A 14,484-nucleotide genomic window follows, 5' to 3' on the forward strand; every position below is an offset into this window, starting at 1 on the left:
AACAGACCAGTCTGTGCAAGGTGAAAAGCTGCAAAATAACTAACCCTGCCATGGGAACTACTGCAGAACAAGGCGCACTTGCCAAGACTTCAAGGCTACGCTGGCAGTAGGCCACAAGAGACAGTGATAGGAATGCATAGGCAATTTTAGGCAATCTTATGTTAATGAGTTGAGCTTTATCAGCTAGTGTTAGGAGGCCCGTTACAGAGCCTCTCCCTGAGCGAAGCTCCGACACGTCGGGTTTTCCCCCACTGGTGACTGCGGCACCTCCGGGGCTCCCGTCGCGGGTGTCACGCACTTTCCATAAACCAAATATAGCACTTGCCTTCTGGGTGCAGCCTCATCTCTGGGGAACCCAAGCCTGGTTGGTTACAGCTTCCAATATTGCATCTGATCTGCAGACTTAATTACACTGAACAGTGAGTTCTAATGAAACAAGAGCCACCTGTAGGACCAATGTAATTTTAAGGTTTCTGGACTATACATAGGTTAGTGCATTATATGTTCTCTCCTGTAATCTTTCTGCTCCACCCCAGTCTCTGTTGTCTTCCTTCTGCTCCCCAGTATTGCCTCTATAGCTGCCAATAAGCCAAAAATAGAGTATCAGCTCTCAATGACCCATGCATACTCCTTTTTAAAATACTAACTTTTTAACATTAGTGTCTAATAATCTAATCTTTGATTCTATGCAGTGAGAACAATCCAAAGAATCAGATTTCCCTTCTCTACTTCTTGGGGGAGTGGGGGAAGAGGGTGCATGGTGGTATGTGTGTGTATTTTGCTTTTGTTTTGTGAGCTACTAAGTAGTGTAAAAAAAAAAAAAAAGCACTGGAAAAATTCAGAAGTCTAACATCTTTTCTCTTGGGAGCCATAATTCACTCCCCGCTATGTTTCAGCATCCAGTAGCCCAATAATTTGGTAGAAAAATTCCACTGCCATCACAGACCTCAGACCTCACCTCCCAATTTTTAAGCTGTTATTCTGTGTGGATTTCAAAGGCATGGAGTAGGGGAAATGAATGGCAGGGAGGAATCCCACTTGCAACAGAAATTTGTTTGCAGCTTTAATCATGCAGTGCTAGTTCCACTGCATAATCTAGATTGACAACACTCCAGAAATTGAAGCAGTTTAGTAGTGTCACCACTCTAATAGAGCAGTTTTACTCTGCCTAATTCCCACTGCATGAATTTATAATATGGCTACTATAATTATAGTTTTCATGGTTTTTAATCTCACAATACTCTTAAACCTATCTCTCAGAACTACGTTCTTCTCCACATTGCCTATATTATGCAGTTTCTTTGGAGCACATACTTAACTGATGTTCATTCCTTCTTGCTGTAGGAAAAGCATACCAGCCAGCCCATCCAGGCTCTATTTTCCTGTATGCACTACTTGGGCTCTCCTCACTTGACAGCAAAGTTTATGAAGTTAATTAACAGCACCTCATGTGATGATGATGATGATGATGATGATGATGATTATTATAAAAAAAACTTCTTGGAGTCTTGGTCAAGAGAACAGTTACATTTTTGTTATTACAACTCCTTCAAATAGACATAACATTTAAGGATGAATTGTAGGAATAGAAATGTTGTCGCCATAGTAACAATGTAGCTCTTATTTAATTAGAGCTAAACCCTTTTGTATAATTTCATTGTATACTAAATAATGTATTCTGCTGGGATTAGCAATGACAACACAAAGTTCTTGCATTTTATATTCAATGACAATTAGTATAAATAAAACTACGTTGACATACTACAGAACAGTTGATAAGGTATTAAAAAAAGGGAATGCATATGAAAATTTAAATGTACATTACTGTTTATATTTACAAATCACCAAACAATATCTCTCATTTATTTCAACATTATGCTTCTCGTTAAGCACCAATACTGAAGTACATCTCAAGTGTTAAATTATTTTCCATTTCTTTCTACCCTCCCTCTCCCCTGCCGCTGATCATATTCTGACACAAAATTCTCACAAAGTTTGTTTTAAACCTATGTTCTGAACTTTTCATTGTTCCTAATACAACCTCCTCTGCAGCGAACTTGTCACAGGACTACAGAGATGTTGACTTTCCTTTCAGCCTCTTTTGTGAGCTGCTTTTAAGCATTTACTGGGAAACAGACTACTACGTAGCATTGTATTGGACTATACAAAAATTTTATAGATATGACCATCATTGGGATGACAAACAAGCTGGTACCTTGCTTTGATCACTGGCTAGTCATATAACTGCAGCTGAACACATCTTTGAGTGGAAAGAAGTGTGATATTCATGTGCAATTATATGACCAGCAAATCAACTCTGCTTCACAATACAGTAGGCTTCATTTCTTTCAGTTATGTTTTGCTGAATGGCTACAACTCCTTTCATTTAACTCAGTTTCTCTTGGGGGGTTGCTAGCGTTTCTGTTCTATAACCCCTTTCAATTGAGGGCATGTGAAAATGTAATGGGAAAGATTCTATTCTTGAGTGTTCTGCTGTTATCAATCCTATTCAAGTCATGCCTGCCCCCACCCCATTACTGCAGTATCTAAGTGCCACACAATCTTTCCAAGTATATTCATCCACCCCACACCCTTGAAGGTAGGGAAGTGCTATTAACCCAGCAGTTTATACACCAATAATTGACTATTAACAGTGATAACGGATTGGACTGATAAGTTAATAAATAAATCCACTTACTCTCATCTGAATATTGGAGACATTATAGCAGAATTTTTAGAGGCCTTCATGAGCCATTATTAATTTTAAACACTCAGTAGCAACCTTCAACTGATCTGCTGCACACCATCCAAATGTCCACTTGCTGCTCATCACTTGCTATGAAGACCTTCCCCTTTCCTTCCATAACTTCCTCAAGGCTATTTCCATCTCTGCCTAATGTGACCAAAGTATATGTTTGTATATGCTGATTTCCAACATCAGGATTTACTTCTTTGCAGTAATATTTCAGATCTAGGCATTCATCTTATTTTCTGCCATCTCAAAGACATGCTAAAGTCTTCACCAGAACTATATTTCTAAAGCTTCCATTTTGTTCTTGTCAACAGCATTAACAGCTCACTATGCCAGTAATTCTCAGCCCATTTATGAGCCTGCAATGCCTCACCTAGTCTGTGGGCTGAGGACAGCAGCACACCCCTGGAAGTCCTCTCCACATACCCCTATTCTCAGGGCCTCCTGCCCAGAGACCCCTCCACAGAACAGGTCCAGGAGCAGAGTCCTGGGTGGCAGACAGGTGGCAGGGACTCTGCTGTGCGGGGCCCAGAGACATCTCCTACTCTGGACCCAATCCTGCAAGGCTGGCAGACAGCCCTGATTCCAGAAATCTGGCCAGCCGCCCCAAAACCCTGCGACACCTGGGCAGTCAGAAACTAAGTCCTCACCACCTGACCTCTTAGCCTTTAGCACACGAATGGGCCACAGCTGTATGCTAACTGGGTCACATGTCGTCCACAGGTTGAGAACAGTTGCACACAGTACATCCACAAACTGCTATGGGAAAAATTGGCTTTTTCTCCAATTACACACTTGCTCATTTTGAGCTCCCAGGTAGTAAGAGCCCTGTGTAGATCCAAAGTGTGTATCTGCATCCACATCTGTATCTGCAAAGATGAGCTGTGGATATCCCCAGTGTCATCTGCAGATATAGATTCCCACAGACATCCACAGATTTGCACAGCTCTAGATACAGAATTTTTATCTGAAGCCATATGTGCAAAAAAGAGCTGCAGATGTCTGCACTGACATCTGTGGATGTAAACTGATATCCACCCATTTGCAGGGATTGACAGGTAATTCACTTCTACAGTTTGTCCATTAATTGTAATTGCTTGAATCCTGCTCTTGTTAGTCATACTAACATATATACACTTTGTTTTGTCACGTTCAGAAGTAGTCCATATGCTTCACAATTGTTTTTACTGACTCCAACCTTTGTTGTGTTGCCTCTCTGGCTGTAGCAACAACCACCATCAGCAATATATCTGAAATCAATTAAGAGAGGTCCTCTAAAGACATTCCCACCTCCTTCAGCTCAAGACTGCATTTGTGGTCAGGGAGAAGGATGTTGCAGTAATCAGCATCGGAGAGAACGAGAGCATGGATGACAGTTCAAGCTTTGTGAATGGATAGGAAAAGCTTTATCTTAAGATGTTATGCAGAAAGAATTGATGAGCTTTAGAAACAGATAAAATTCCCCCTTCTAAAATTAAGCCTTTCATCACTCACCTTCCTACTTTTTCCATTTCTCCATCTTCTTGGGCTTTTCTTTTGGCCCACATCATGGTCTAGTTTTTGTCTGCTCCTCACTTTCCCATCTGCCTTTTTTGCTCTCCACTTTGGCACCTTTTCACCCTCCCCCTTCATCCCTCCCTATTTCCCCAGTATGTACTTTCTCCTCTCCTAGCCTGCACTGTTTTCGGCGCCTTGCTATTGCAGAACTTGTCATAGGAGGTGGGTTCTCAAGCCTCTTTTTCCTGCCCTTACTTATTTGTTACCAGCTCTTTGTAACTAGATGAAGAGCTGGGCTGAGGCAAAGCTGGATCCCTCACTCAGCTCCTTTCCTATCCCATGTGGAGCTGCTATGAGCAGCACCTTAAGTAGTACTGGATTGGAAGATAATTATGTTGCTCCCTTGCCACAGAGCTCCATCTGAACTGCTTGTGTGCAGAGCAGGACTAGCGTCAAAGTCAGAGTCAAAGACTTGTCACAACACAGACTAAAAATGCTCTAAGTTGAACTCTGGAGATCGCTAAAAGCAGATGCTAAAAAATGTATTAGAGGAGCAAATTCCAAAAGTAAGGGTCCTCAGCTGAGGCATCCCTGCCGCTGGCATCAAAAAGCTTCAGACAAGGAATATTTAAGCCAAACTCATCTGGTGCTAATGAATGAAGTGACCATTCAGATGTTTAAAGATTGTCACAAATACCAAGATCTGCACGGGGAACCAAATAAGAATCCAGTGCAAAACTATTGCTGTGTGCTCTTCCTTGTCCAATCTCTTCCTGAGAGGCTGGCAGCTGGAAGCCAGACTGCCTGAAGTCTCTTGTGGGCTACAATACAATATTATAGTATTTTGTCCTGAGGGTGATAAAGGCATGAACGACACATACAATGCCCATATTCGGAATGGCAGCAGTTAAAAGACTTTTGGAGCAACAGCTGCTAAGAACAGCGCAGGATTAAAGTACCTCAGAATGCAAATCAATATGATAAAAGATGTGTCACGCCTTACTGATAAATGGAGAGCCTGTCTCATCCCACCACTTCATGTTTTTGCCTTCCATAACAGATCATTTCTGTCTTGTCAATATCAAGTCAAAGCAAGTTCACTTACATTCAGGTCCCTGAGGTTGGTTGCTGACATGTAAATTGAAACATACGGATAACCATGAATGAAACAGCTACGCTCACCTCTCCTTTATAGAATAAATTACTCTGATTTAATTAAAGCAAGTCATATGATTTCATTTCATTTTTAAACCATCTTTAGTTGCTTAGCACAGCAAGGATACTATGGGTCTTTGCATTGACTATTGCACTGCAGATAGATTATCCAGGTATGACAGTATAGTCAGAGTTTAGGCTGCTACAGAAGTCTCCAACAGTTACCATGGATACTTAAACTTGGCACTTTAATAAAAATTCAGTGCATATCGGATGTCTGGTAAATCACACTGGGATACGTAAGGCAAGGCAAGGCAAGCTTCTTCCTGCCAAATACCCATCTGTTGATACAGCTGCTTTACAAATTAACCTTTCTAATTTCCAACCTTTAGAACAGAATAATGTGATTGCATACAAAGCAGGTTACTAGAAACAACATTTCTGAATTGCTGTGGTCAGAGCCTCTTCCTTGAAGTCAGCTCCACCAATGTTTAATTTCTTCTTTCATGGTGAAAAATACATTTCTTTTAAAGCAAAAAATGACAACTTTACGAATTTACAATTAATTCTAATTTTTATACTTTAGGTTAAGATTTCAAGAGATGTGGATAGTGAAATATTTTTTTACGCACATCAGTGATCTTTTACACAGCATTTTAGAAAGGGAAATTAATGTTTTTTTAAACTCAAAAGAACATGTTTATCAGAGCATGTATTGATGGTTCAATTAGATCATTCATCAATCACAGTTTAGATGCAGGTATTGAAATCACAGTGCAAAAAGACATAAAATGAAAATGTGCATGAAAATGACTATAGTAAAAACAAGAAAGGCTGCCTTGATAAGGAAATATGTCAAAAAATTATTTGAAATAGACATAATAGCTGTTGCTAAAATATGCTGATGATTAAATTGGCTAATTCCATGTTTTCTTGATACTTGCAGCCAACCTCTCACAAAAATGAATCTGAAATGGCAGTATAGATAATGTGCACATATTTACATTCATAATAGATGGAGTTTAAGTGCAAAAACCTTGCTGCATGCACAAAGAAAAGAGCAAAAGTAAGTGGCATTCTTGGGGTAATGGATGTCTATTTAGCAGCTAAGCAAATGTTCAGTGCATTCTGGTTAAAAACCATGCTCCAAAACCAGGTAGCAGAGTTCAACACTTGTGCAATGTTTGAAAACTCTTTGGCTAGTGTTTCAGAATGACTGGCAAATAAGTAGACTCAAAATTATACATACAGACATTTAAAATAATGTTGAGGTCACCACGTACTTCAGATTGATTTCTACAAATAAGCATGCATGCAACTTTTCCAACCTCACCAGTTACACCTGACAAGTTACACTGGCTCACATTATTTTGTCCATAATTATATACTGCAACTTGGGTCTTTCAGACAGCTAAATCAGTGACTGTGCCTAAAATAGTTTACTTAACATTTAAATGACCTGTGTAATCACTGCAATTTTGCAGGTGCAAATATAAGGGCCTAGATAAAATCAGGCTCAGAGTCTGGAATTAATGATCCATTGTACACATTTGGATAAGTATTACCCATATTATTCAAAGGTTGTATCAGGAAAGAAAAATCCAGGAAAGTAGTTCAAGCTCAGAAGACTGAAAATGGCACAGCTGTCAAAGGTCCTGTGGCATCTGAAAAGTGGCCATTTGTTTTTCAGTGGTGGCCACAGTGAGGCATATAGTAAATGGGGCATGTTTGGGTTATGCTATCCCTTACTGGCTTTTACTGGGAGAGGCTCTGTCCTGCAATGCTGTGTGAGTGTTTCATAAGGATTTTGATGACTGCTGTAAAGTGAGTGTTTCTTAAGATGGAGCAATACAATCTAAACAACACAGATGAATTAAACATCTTTCCCCTCATTGATTTATTTGGATTTCCACAACAGTAAAACCAGTGTGTCTATACAAATCTCTAGACATACACAAGACTAGTTACAAAAACAAGATTATAGAGTATCTTGTTTTCAACATAGTACAAGCTTAAAATTTTCTTTTGACCTTGACACCTGCCATTTTTCTGAAGGACAACCTGGGTTAAACTCCTTATTTAATGCTTCACTCACCTCAGAAAAGCCCACCCTCTGGTATTTAAAGCTCCTTTTCCACTATGAGGTGGCTCTGAGCTTTCCCTTATGGAAAAAACTTGACGGAACTGAACAAAAATGAAAAATACATGAAGCCCCCTGAAGAATTTGAGGGGATTAAATCCATGCCATAGAATTCTCTTTGAATGGACTTTTTAAAAGACCTCATTCTGTATTTTGAATAATTCCTAAAAAACTATATTAAGTGTCTACAAAACATTGGTTGTTTCATCTTTATTACATTATTTAGAACTTTTTATAAAAGGTCTTAATTATGTACTTTGGCCATTTATCATATTTAGGTGCTTAATTACCACTACCACCCCCATCCACACCCCAGCTAACTGGTTAAAACACCATTTACACCACTGGAGGATTTGCTCCTGGATGGCTAAATGTTCCAATTTATTTTTACATGTTACAGTGAGCAAGGTGAAAAATTAGCATCTTCTATGCCCCACTGTATGCTATCCTCTTGTAACAATAGCCTGTTGTTTTACAGCCCAAGGCATTTAGTCAAAGATGAATGTAACAACTTGCGATATGCATGCTGCTTCTTTAAATCAGTATCAAGAAGCTACTGTACAGAAGACAGGAGGGTAAAGCTGTAGGCATAAACAGTGAAGTAAACCAGAAAGACAGAGGAATAGTTTTAGGGGTAATATTTTCTCTCCTTAGACTAAAATTCTTTACTCATTATTAAAGGACATAGAGGCTGAACCTCTCTCGTCTGGCACCCATGGGACAGTACCAGACAAGAGAATTTGCCAGATGAAAGAATTTGCCAGATGATGGGAGGTCTGTACTTTCTAGCACATTACCAACACTTCCACTGCTTACTGGGCTCTTAGAAGACAATTAGGAGTAAATTACAGCTAAATAACAGCACAGAACACATAGCCAGGACTGGTGGCTATAAAAATTTAAGGGCCCATGTGAAACTTGGCCACACCCACAATAAGTGGTCATCTGGCTAACTAAAATCATGCCAGATTACAGAGGGAGGTTTCCAGATTAGAGAGATTTAACCTGTACTATGTAACATTTGGTCAAATTGCTGTTATTGCATGACTTGCTACATACAAAATCATTAAAGATGAAAGTCAATTGCACCTTTAAAAGATGATACTGATTTATCTGAATAAGAAAAGGCATATTTAGTAACTTTTATTACCTTTGTCTTGTGGAATATTTTATGTGGAGTCATGTGACTATTTTCCCAATAGAATAGACATTTCATTATAAGATAAGCCTTGTCTTGTTAGTGCAAATAATATTGGATGGTTCCAATATATAGTTTTATGAAAATGAAAACTTTGTGGAACTATTCCATTTGCACATATATACTTTCTGCAGCTCAAGGATCACTGTGTCTTTGAATTACTACAGCTGGGTGACTCAACATACTAAATATTAATGTCCACAAGCTACACTCCTAAGCATTTTCCCAAGTAAATAAAACACTAATGGCTTGCTCTTCACCATCAGGATAAGAGTAGATTATTGAATACTGATGTGCCTTCTTAAAGCCAGTTTGATGACAGAAAAATCAATTTACAGATTAGCTGTAATATCTAGTCTCGATTTACAGTGGACAAAGTATTGAGTGAAGAAGGAATCATATAAGCCAATTAATTAATTTAATACTTATGTTTATGGATGATGCCATCTTTACAGGGAAGAGGTGTGCAGGCAATGTGACTTATAAAGCAGTTAGAGACATCAGCTCAAAAGGACAAGCGTAGTTTGCAAAACATGTATAAATAACAATTAGAGAAACTTACAGGAGACATTTAGGTATCCTGATGCTTTTACAATTGTAATCCCCAGGATTGCACATTGTCAGTCAGAAGTGACACTAAGAGTACCCCCGTTTGCTCTAGTGATTTGGGAATTGAAGGTTTCTCAGGAAACCTTTTTCACTTCAACTCACACATCAGATTTTTTCAAAACAAAACAAACAGGTTTTACAAGATCTCAGAGTGGTCAATAGCGCCAACTGTGGCACACTTATACTCAATACTTCTCAACAAATTGTTCGTTTGTGAAATTTTCCGACTATAATAAATGTTCCAGCAGCAAACTTCCTGCTTTGTCGTCATGTTCTAATGCTTCTGGTTGATAAATATACAGAGCCTTAACTTTCTTTGGACAGATCAATCAGTGTTTGATTTCCTGAAGCTTAAAAAAAAAGTGTTCTTATTCATCACAATATTGTTTTGGAAATTTTGATAATTAATCTACGTTAAGCTTCATCAGGAACTATGACCACAGTCTTTAGTTTTTACTTTGGAAAAGAGGAGCCCGGGGATGGGGAAACCACTACCTCCTACACAACAAAGAGGTGTGCTAAGGGAATATACCTACATCCTATCCCTTGGAATAATTCACTTTGAAGTGATCTTGTTTCTATTTCATGTTCTGTGGGATCATTATCTGACAAAGAAACATTAAGGAAATGTTTTGCTAAGGCACCTCTGAGATTGAAATTTCTGTACCAAGAATAACAAAGCTACATGCTTGATCTTATAGACTGATACAACCATTACTTTAATGATGCCTCAAATGCACAATAATAAATAAACAAAAAAAAAACCTACAAAATTTAAGTGCTCCTTTCATCTCAGTAGTGTCATTATTAAAGTACAATAGGCATACTACAAAGAGCATTATTGTGTTCATAAAATTTATTCTTGATTCCTTCCTCACACATTGTGACAAGCTTTTGTTCATTCAGATCTAAAAAAGTCCACTTGGCAAAAGTCAAACATAGTTATGGAAACTTAAAAAAAAAAAAAAAAAAAAGAAGGAATTCCAACACAGCCACAACATTCTTATCCGGGGTGGGCAATAAAAAGAAAGCAGCCCACCAGGGTTGGCCCATGGCAGGCCACCCCAGAGATCAAGCATTAGGCAAACACAGCCCCCTGTGGCTGCAAATCACAGTTCACAGCCAATGAGAGCAGCATGCAGCAGTGCAGACCCAGACACCTCTTCCTGCAACTCCAATGGGTGGGGAATGGCAATCTACAGCCAACAGGAGCCGCAATCACCTGTACATGCAGAGCTGCAGGAAAATACAGCAGCAGCAGCTTACCAGGGACTAAACCTGCAGAACCAGATTTGGCCTGCAGACCAATAATTTAGCCTCGGGTACAGGCATGAATAAATCAAATGCATGGTTAGAATTCTCCAAGTCTATGTCAGAAAGGGAAACAACAGATGGCAGTAGAAAAATTATGTAAGTAAATTAAGAAAGATGTTCATTCAGGAGAGAAATACATGCACACAAGCACAATCCCACTAAGTCTGTGTGAAAATAGTGAAGTAACATGAAATTCATGCCAAGTATCCAACAAATCAGGAGCACCAACAGTACATTAGCACGTTTTGCTATAGCACCAGTGCACCTTGGGCTATGGTTACATGGGACAATGATAAAAATTATTGACTGTGCTATGTAAATGCTTCCATGGTTGCCAGCACTACTAAGGCTGTACTGTGGCTGAAGAGTGAAAATCACTGACAAGCCGTTGAAGTTGCCCGCTATTTCCAAAGCGTATTCTATGTTGCATGAAATCTGAGTTTACAGAGATGAGGCACAGGAAAATAATGAACACGGTGACAAAACTATCTTGAGTGTAAAGATCTATACAGAAGCGAATGTAAGTGCTTCATGAAAGAAGGAAACATTCCCAGTTCCATAACTGACAGGTGACAATTGGTGGGTGCTAATTGGCACCTCTCAATGTCATCAATACATTTTGCAGTTGAAGAATTAACAGGCATGAATCAGCACAACATTAAGAAGTGTCTATTATTGTTGTAGAATGAACTAGTACTTAAGTAAGTACTAGTTAGTATAAACTTTTCCAAAATGTAGTCCCAAAACTTAAAAATCTTACCCATTTTTAACTATGAAAGAAAAAATATCGTACATTTGCTTTTTCAAATTTGTCTTGATTATTGACAGAACTGGTCACAATAATTTCTAAATTTCGAATTTTTGACAAAAGAGTTAAAGGGAGAATGAAAATAAAGGGATGAATGTTTCAAGAAAAAAAATGACAAACTTTTCCCCAAAATTTCAACCTCTTAAGCATGTGATTTCATGCTTTTCTGAATGGGATGTTTGACTTCAGTGATTAAATTCTTCCACTGAATCAACAGCAGCTGAGTAGCTGTCCCTCAGAATGTGTTATAGTTCTGAAAACAAAAAGGCAGCCAGAATTTTGGGTTTTTTTTCCATAGCCAGAAAATATGTATGTCTAGTCTTTCATAACTCCAGAAGAACTGAATCAATTTTTATTATCTAACTTATACATGCTTAAATTTGAGCAGGGAAACAACCAGTAAAACATCTGCCCAAGAGACAATTGTTTTGTTATAATCTTAACTATGACTTTTTTCTTAAGCTTTTAAATTTTGTCTCTGTCTTTATGGAGACAAATTCTCTTAAATATGCACATAACTCTGATTTGGGGCCTGATCATCTTGAAGCCCGTTATACGCAGTCCCTTTCTCAGAAAGATGTACAAGACATTGCTTTCTGATTTTCAGAAGAGAGGAATATCTCCAAATTCTATTCAGTTCAATCACTCACTAATTCTGTAAACTTCGTATATGTTTGAACATAGAATGTTCACCTCTTTGTAACAGTCCAATTATTGGTTTTTATTTAAAAAAGAAATTATAGACCCTGCTTTCCCTCCAATGTTGCAACATAAGATTATAAAGGGGACATACAGGGCTAGTGAAGATTTATCCCTTAAAATTGTTAGTAAGAGTGACCCTGCAGAATATGTATCAGTGGACAACAAGATAAAAAGGGCTTGTTTGGTGGTATATTTTGAACAGTTTATCATTAACTTTTAGATTCTAACTTTGCTTTGAGACTGCGCATTCTGAAAAATAACACATAATTAAATAGTATGATACCCACTGGAAAGAGCCAGGAAATTCTAAAATTGGACTGACACTCACTCTATCTTTATGTTAAGATGAGTATCTGTTTTCAGCTTTGAATTAAGTGGGTAATTGAAATCACAATTTTAATTCATTAGCTTTCTGATAACAAGCATTTCAGCATTAACTTCATTTAAGCATACTGCTTAATGTGTAATATGGTAAACTCTTTCATATCCAGCAACTGTGGGAACAGGAGATTGCCAGATATTCAAATATTTTGAATAATAGAGAGGTATACCTAGCAATGCATAACACTAAAGAAAAACAAGATTAGATATTAAGAAAGAAACAAATGCATACAGAGTACTTTATCAAACAAGAGTAGCATTGTACACTGTAAACTTATACCCTGTGTCCACACGAGCCCCTTCCTTTCAAAAGGGGCATGTTAATGAGCGGGTTCAAAATATGCTAATGAGGCACTGCAATGAATATGCAGCACCTCATTAAGATAATTGCAGCTGCGGTGATTTGAAAGTGTGGCTTTTCGAATTGCATGCCGCCCATGGAGATTGGACCTTCCAAAAGGACCCCCTGCAGTTTTTGAAGGGCTTTTGAAAAGTTGCGGGGGTGTCCTTTCGGAAGGTCCCATCTCCATGGGTGAAATGCAATTCGAAAAGCCACACTTTCGAATCACTGTGGCTGCCATTATGCTAATGAGGCGCTGCATATTCATTGCAGCGCCTCATTAGCATCTTTCGAACCTGCTTATTAACATGCCCCTTTCAAAAGGGAGGGGCACATGTAGACCCAGCCATACTGTATTGGATGTATTTATTTGTATTTACTTTCACTATAGTGTACTTAGGGAAAAAATGTAACTAAAATTTACTCATGTTTAAATTGTTGGTTAGTTGAGAGTTCCAGATGATAGAATGCCAGATATGAAAGAGTTTATTGTAAAAAAACCAACCATAATGACAGGTACCTGTAGGTCCTGAGACATCCGGGACAGAGCAATATATTCAGCATAAATTGCCCAAAGAACAACATGAGTCTATAATCAGAAGTTTGCAAGAGGAGAACATATAAAGTATTCTGGAAGCTTCCTTGACAACAGTACATGCTACTGGAATTCTCTAGGGAAAGTCCACCACAAATGTGAAGATACGTAATACATCAGTACGCTTTTCTCCTAGATGACAAAAAAGCTTCAGATTATTAAATATTGTTTTGAGAAAACGAACAAACGTTCACCACTCTCAGCAGACAGGCCAAGCATTTCATAGTGAAGAGACTGAACCCTTCTCTCACCATAAAAGATTTCAGAACAGGTAGAGAGACATGTTACTGAGAGCCCGCAACTGCACAACTAAAGCTTTTGTTTTCTCTTATTTATCGTGCCATGCTAACTTTGTGATGGAATATTGACTGATAAGATAAATGCAGTAAACCTTAGTATCATTAGACAAGACTTCACCTACTGGTAATAGTACCAGGGTAGCTGCATCAATAGTTTTCAACAGTGCTGGCCAAAAAAATGCAAGAAGTCATAGAAAAAGTTGAAACTAAAAATGTTTTCACCAACTAGTTTTTAATTTGTTCCCATTGGTATTTTATTAATCAATTCCTGCTTGATGTCTAACTTTTGCTTTAATTAGGTCACATACTCTGCCTGCTTTTGAAATCTAAAGGCTCTGAATACCGAAAAATAGCTTAGTGTTAATGCCTTTCATTTCCATGGTAATCTCATTGCCCTGAAAACACATTTTATTTCTATTCTTGGTACCTTGGTCTGTTGTTATTAGTTTTATGCTTATTTTTCAAACTGGTGGTTTTTTTCTTGAAGTTGAAATGGGCCAAACTTCTGAAGTAAGACATGAAATGGCTTTTTCTAATGTGATGCCTGGAGAGTTCATCAGAAAATTCTTAAGCTTATTTTGTCCAGTGTTAATGAGTGTTGAAGGACAGCTCTGTTTGTGAAGCTCCCTCTTCTTACTACAAGGGCATCTTTTATCAATAGCACTTGTTACTGCCAGTGACCACTTCCAGTGAC

The 14,484-nt window shown here is 38.3% G+C and overlaps 1 protein-coding gene across 2 annotated transcripts in view; it reads right to left on the reverse strand.

The window, feature by feature from the left end:
- GALNT13 (polypeptide N-acetylgalactosaminyltransferase 13) overlaps positions 1 to 14,484 on the reverse strand; it is a 341,581-nt gene that overhangs the window by 126,622 nt on the left and 200,475 nt on the right. The gene's annotated exons all lie outside the window — the stretch shown is intronic.

The sequence above is a fragment of the Carettochelys insculpta genome, chromosome 8, assembly GCF_033958435.1.
Source record: "Carettochelys insculpta isolate YL-2023 chromosome 8, ASM3395843v1, whole genome shotgun sequence".
NCBI classification, from domain to species: Eukaryota; Metazoa; Chordata; order Testudines; family Carettochelyidae; genus Carettochelys; species Carettochelys insculpta.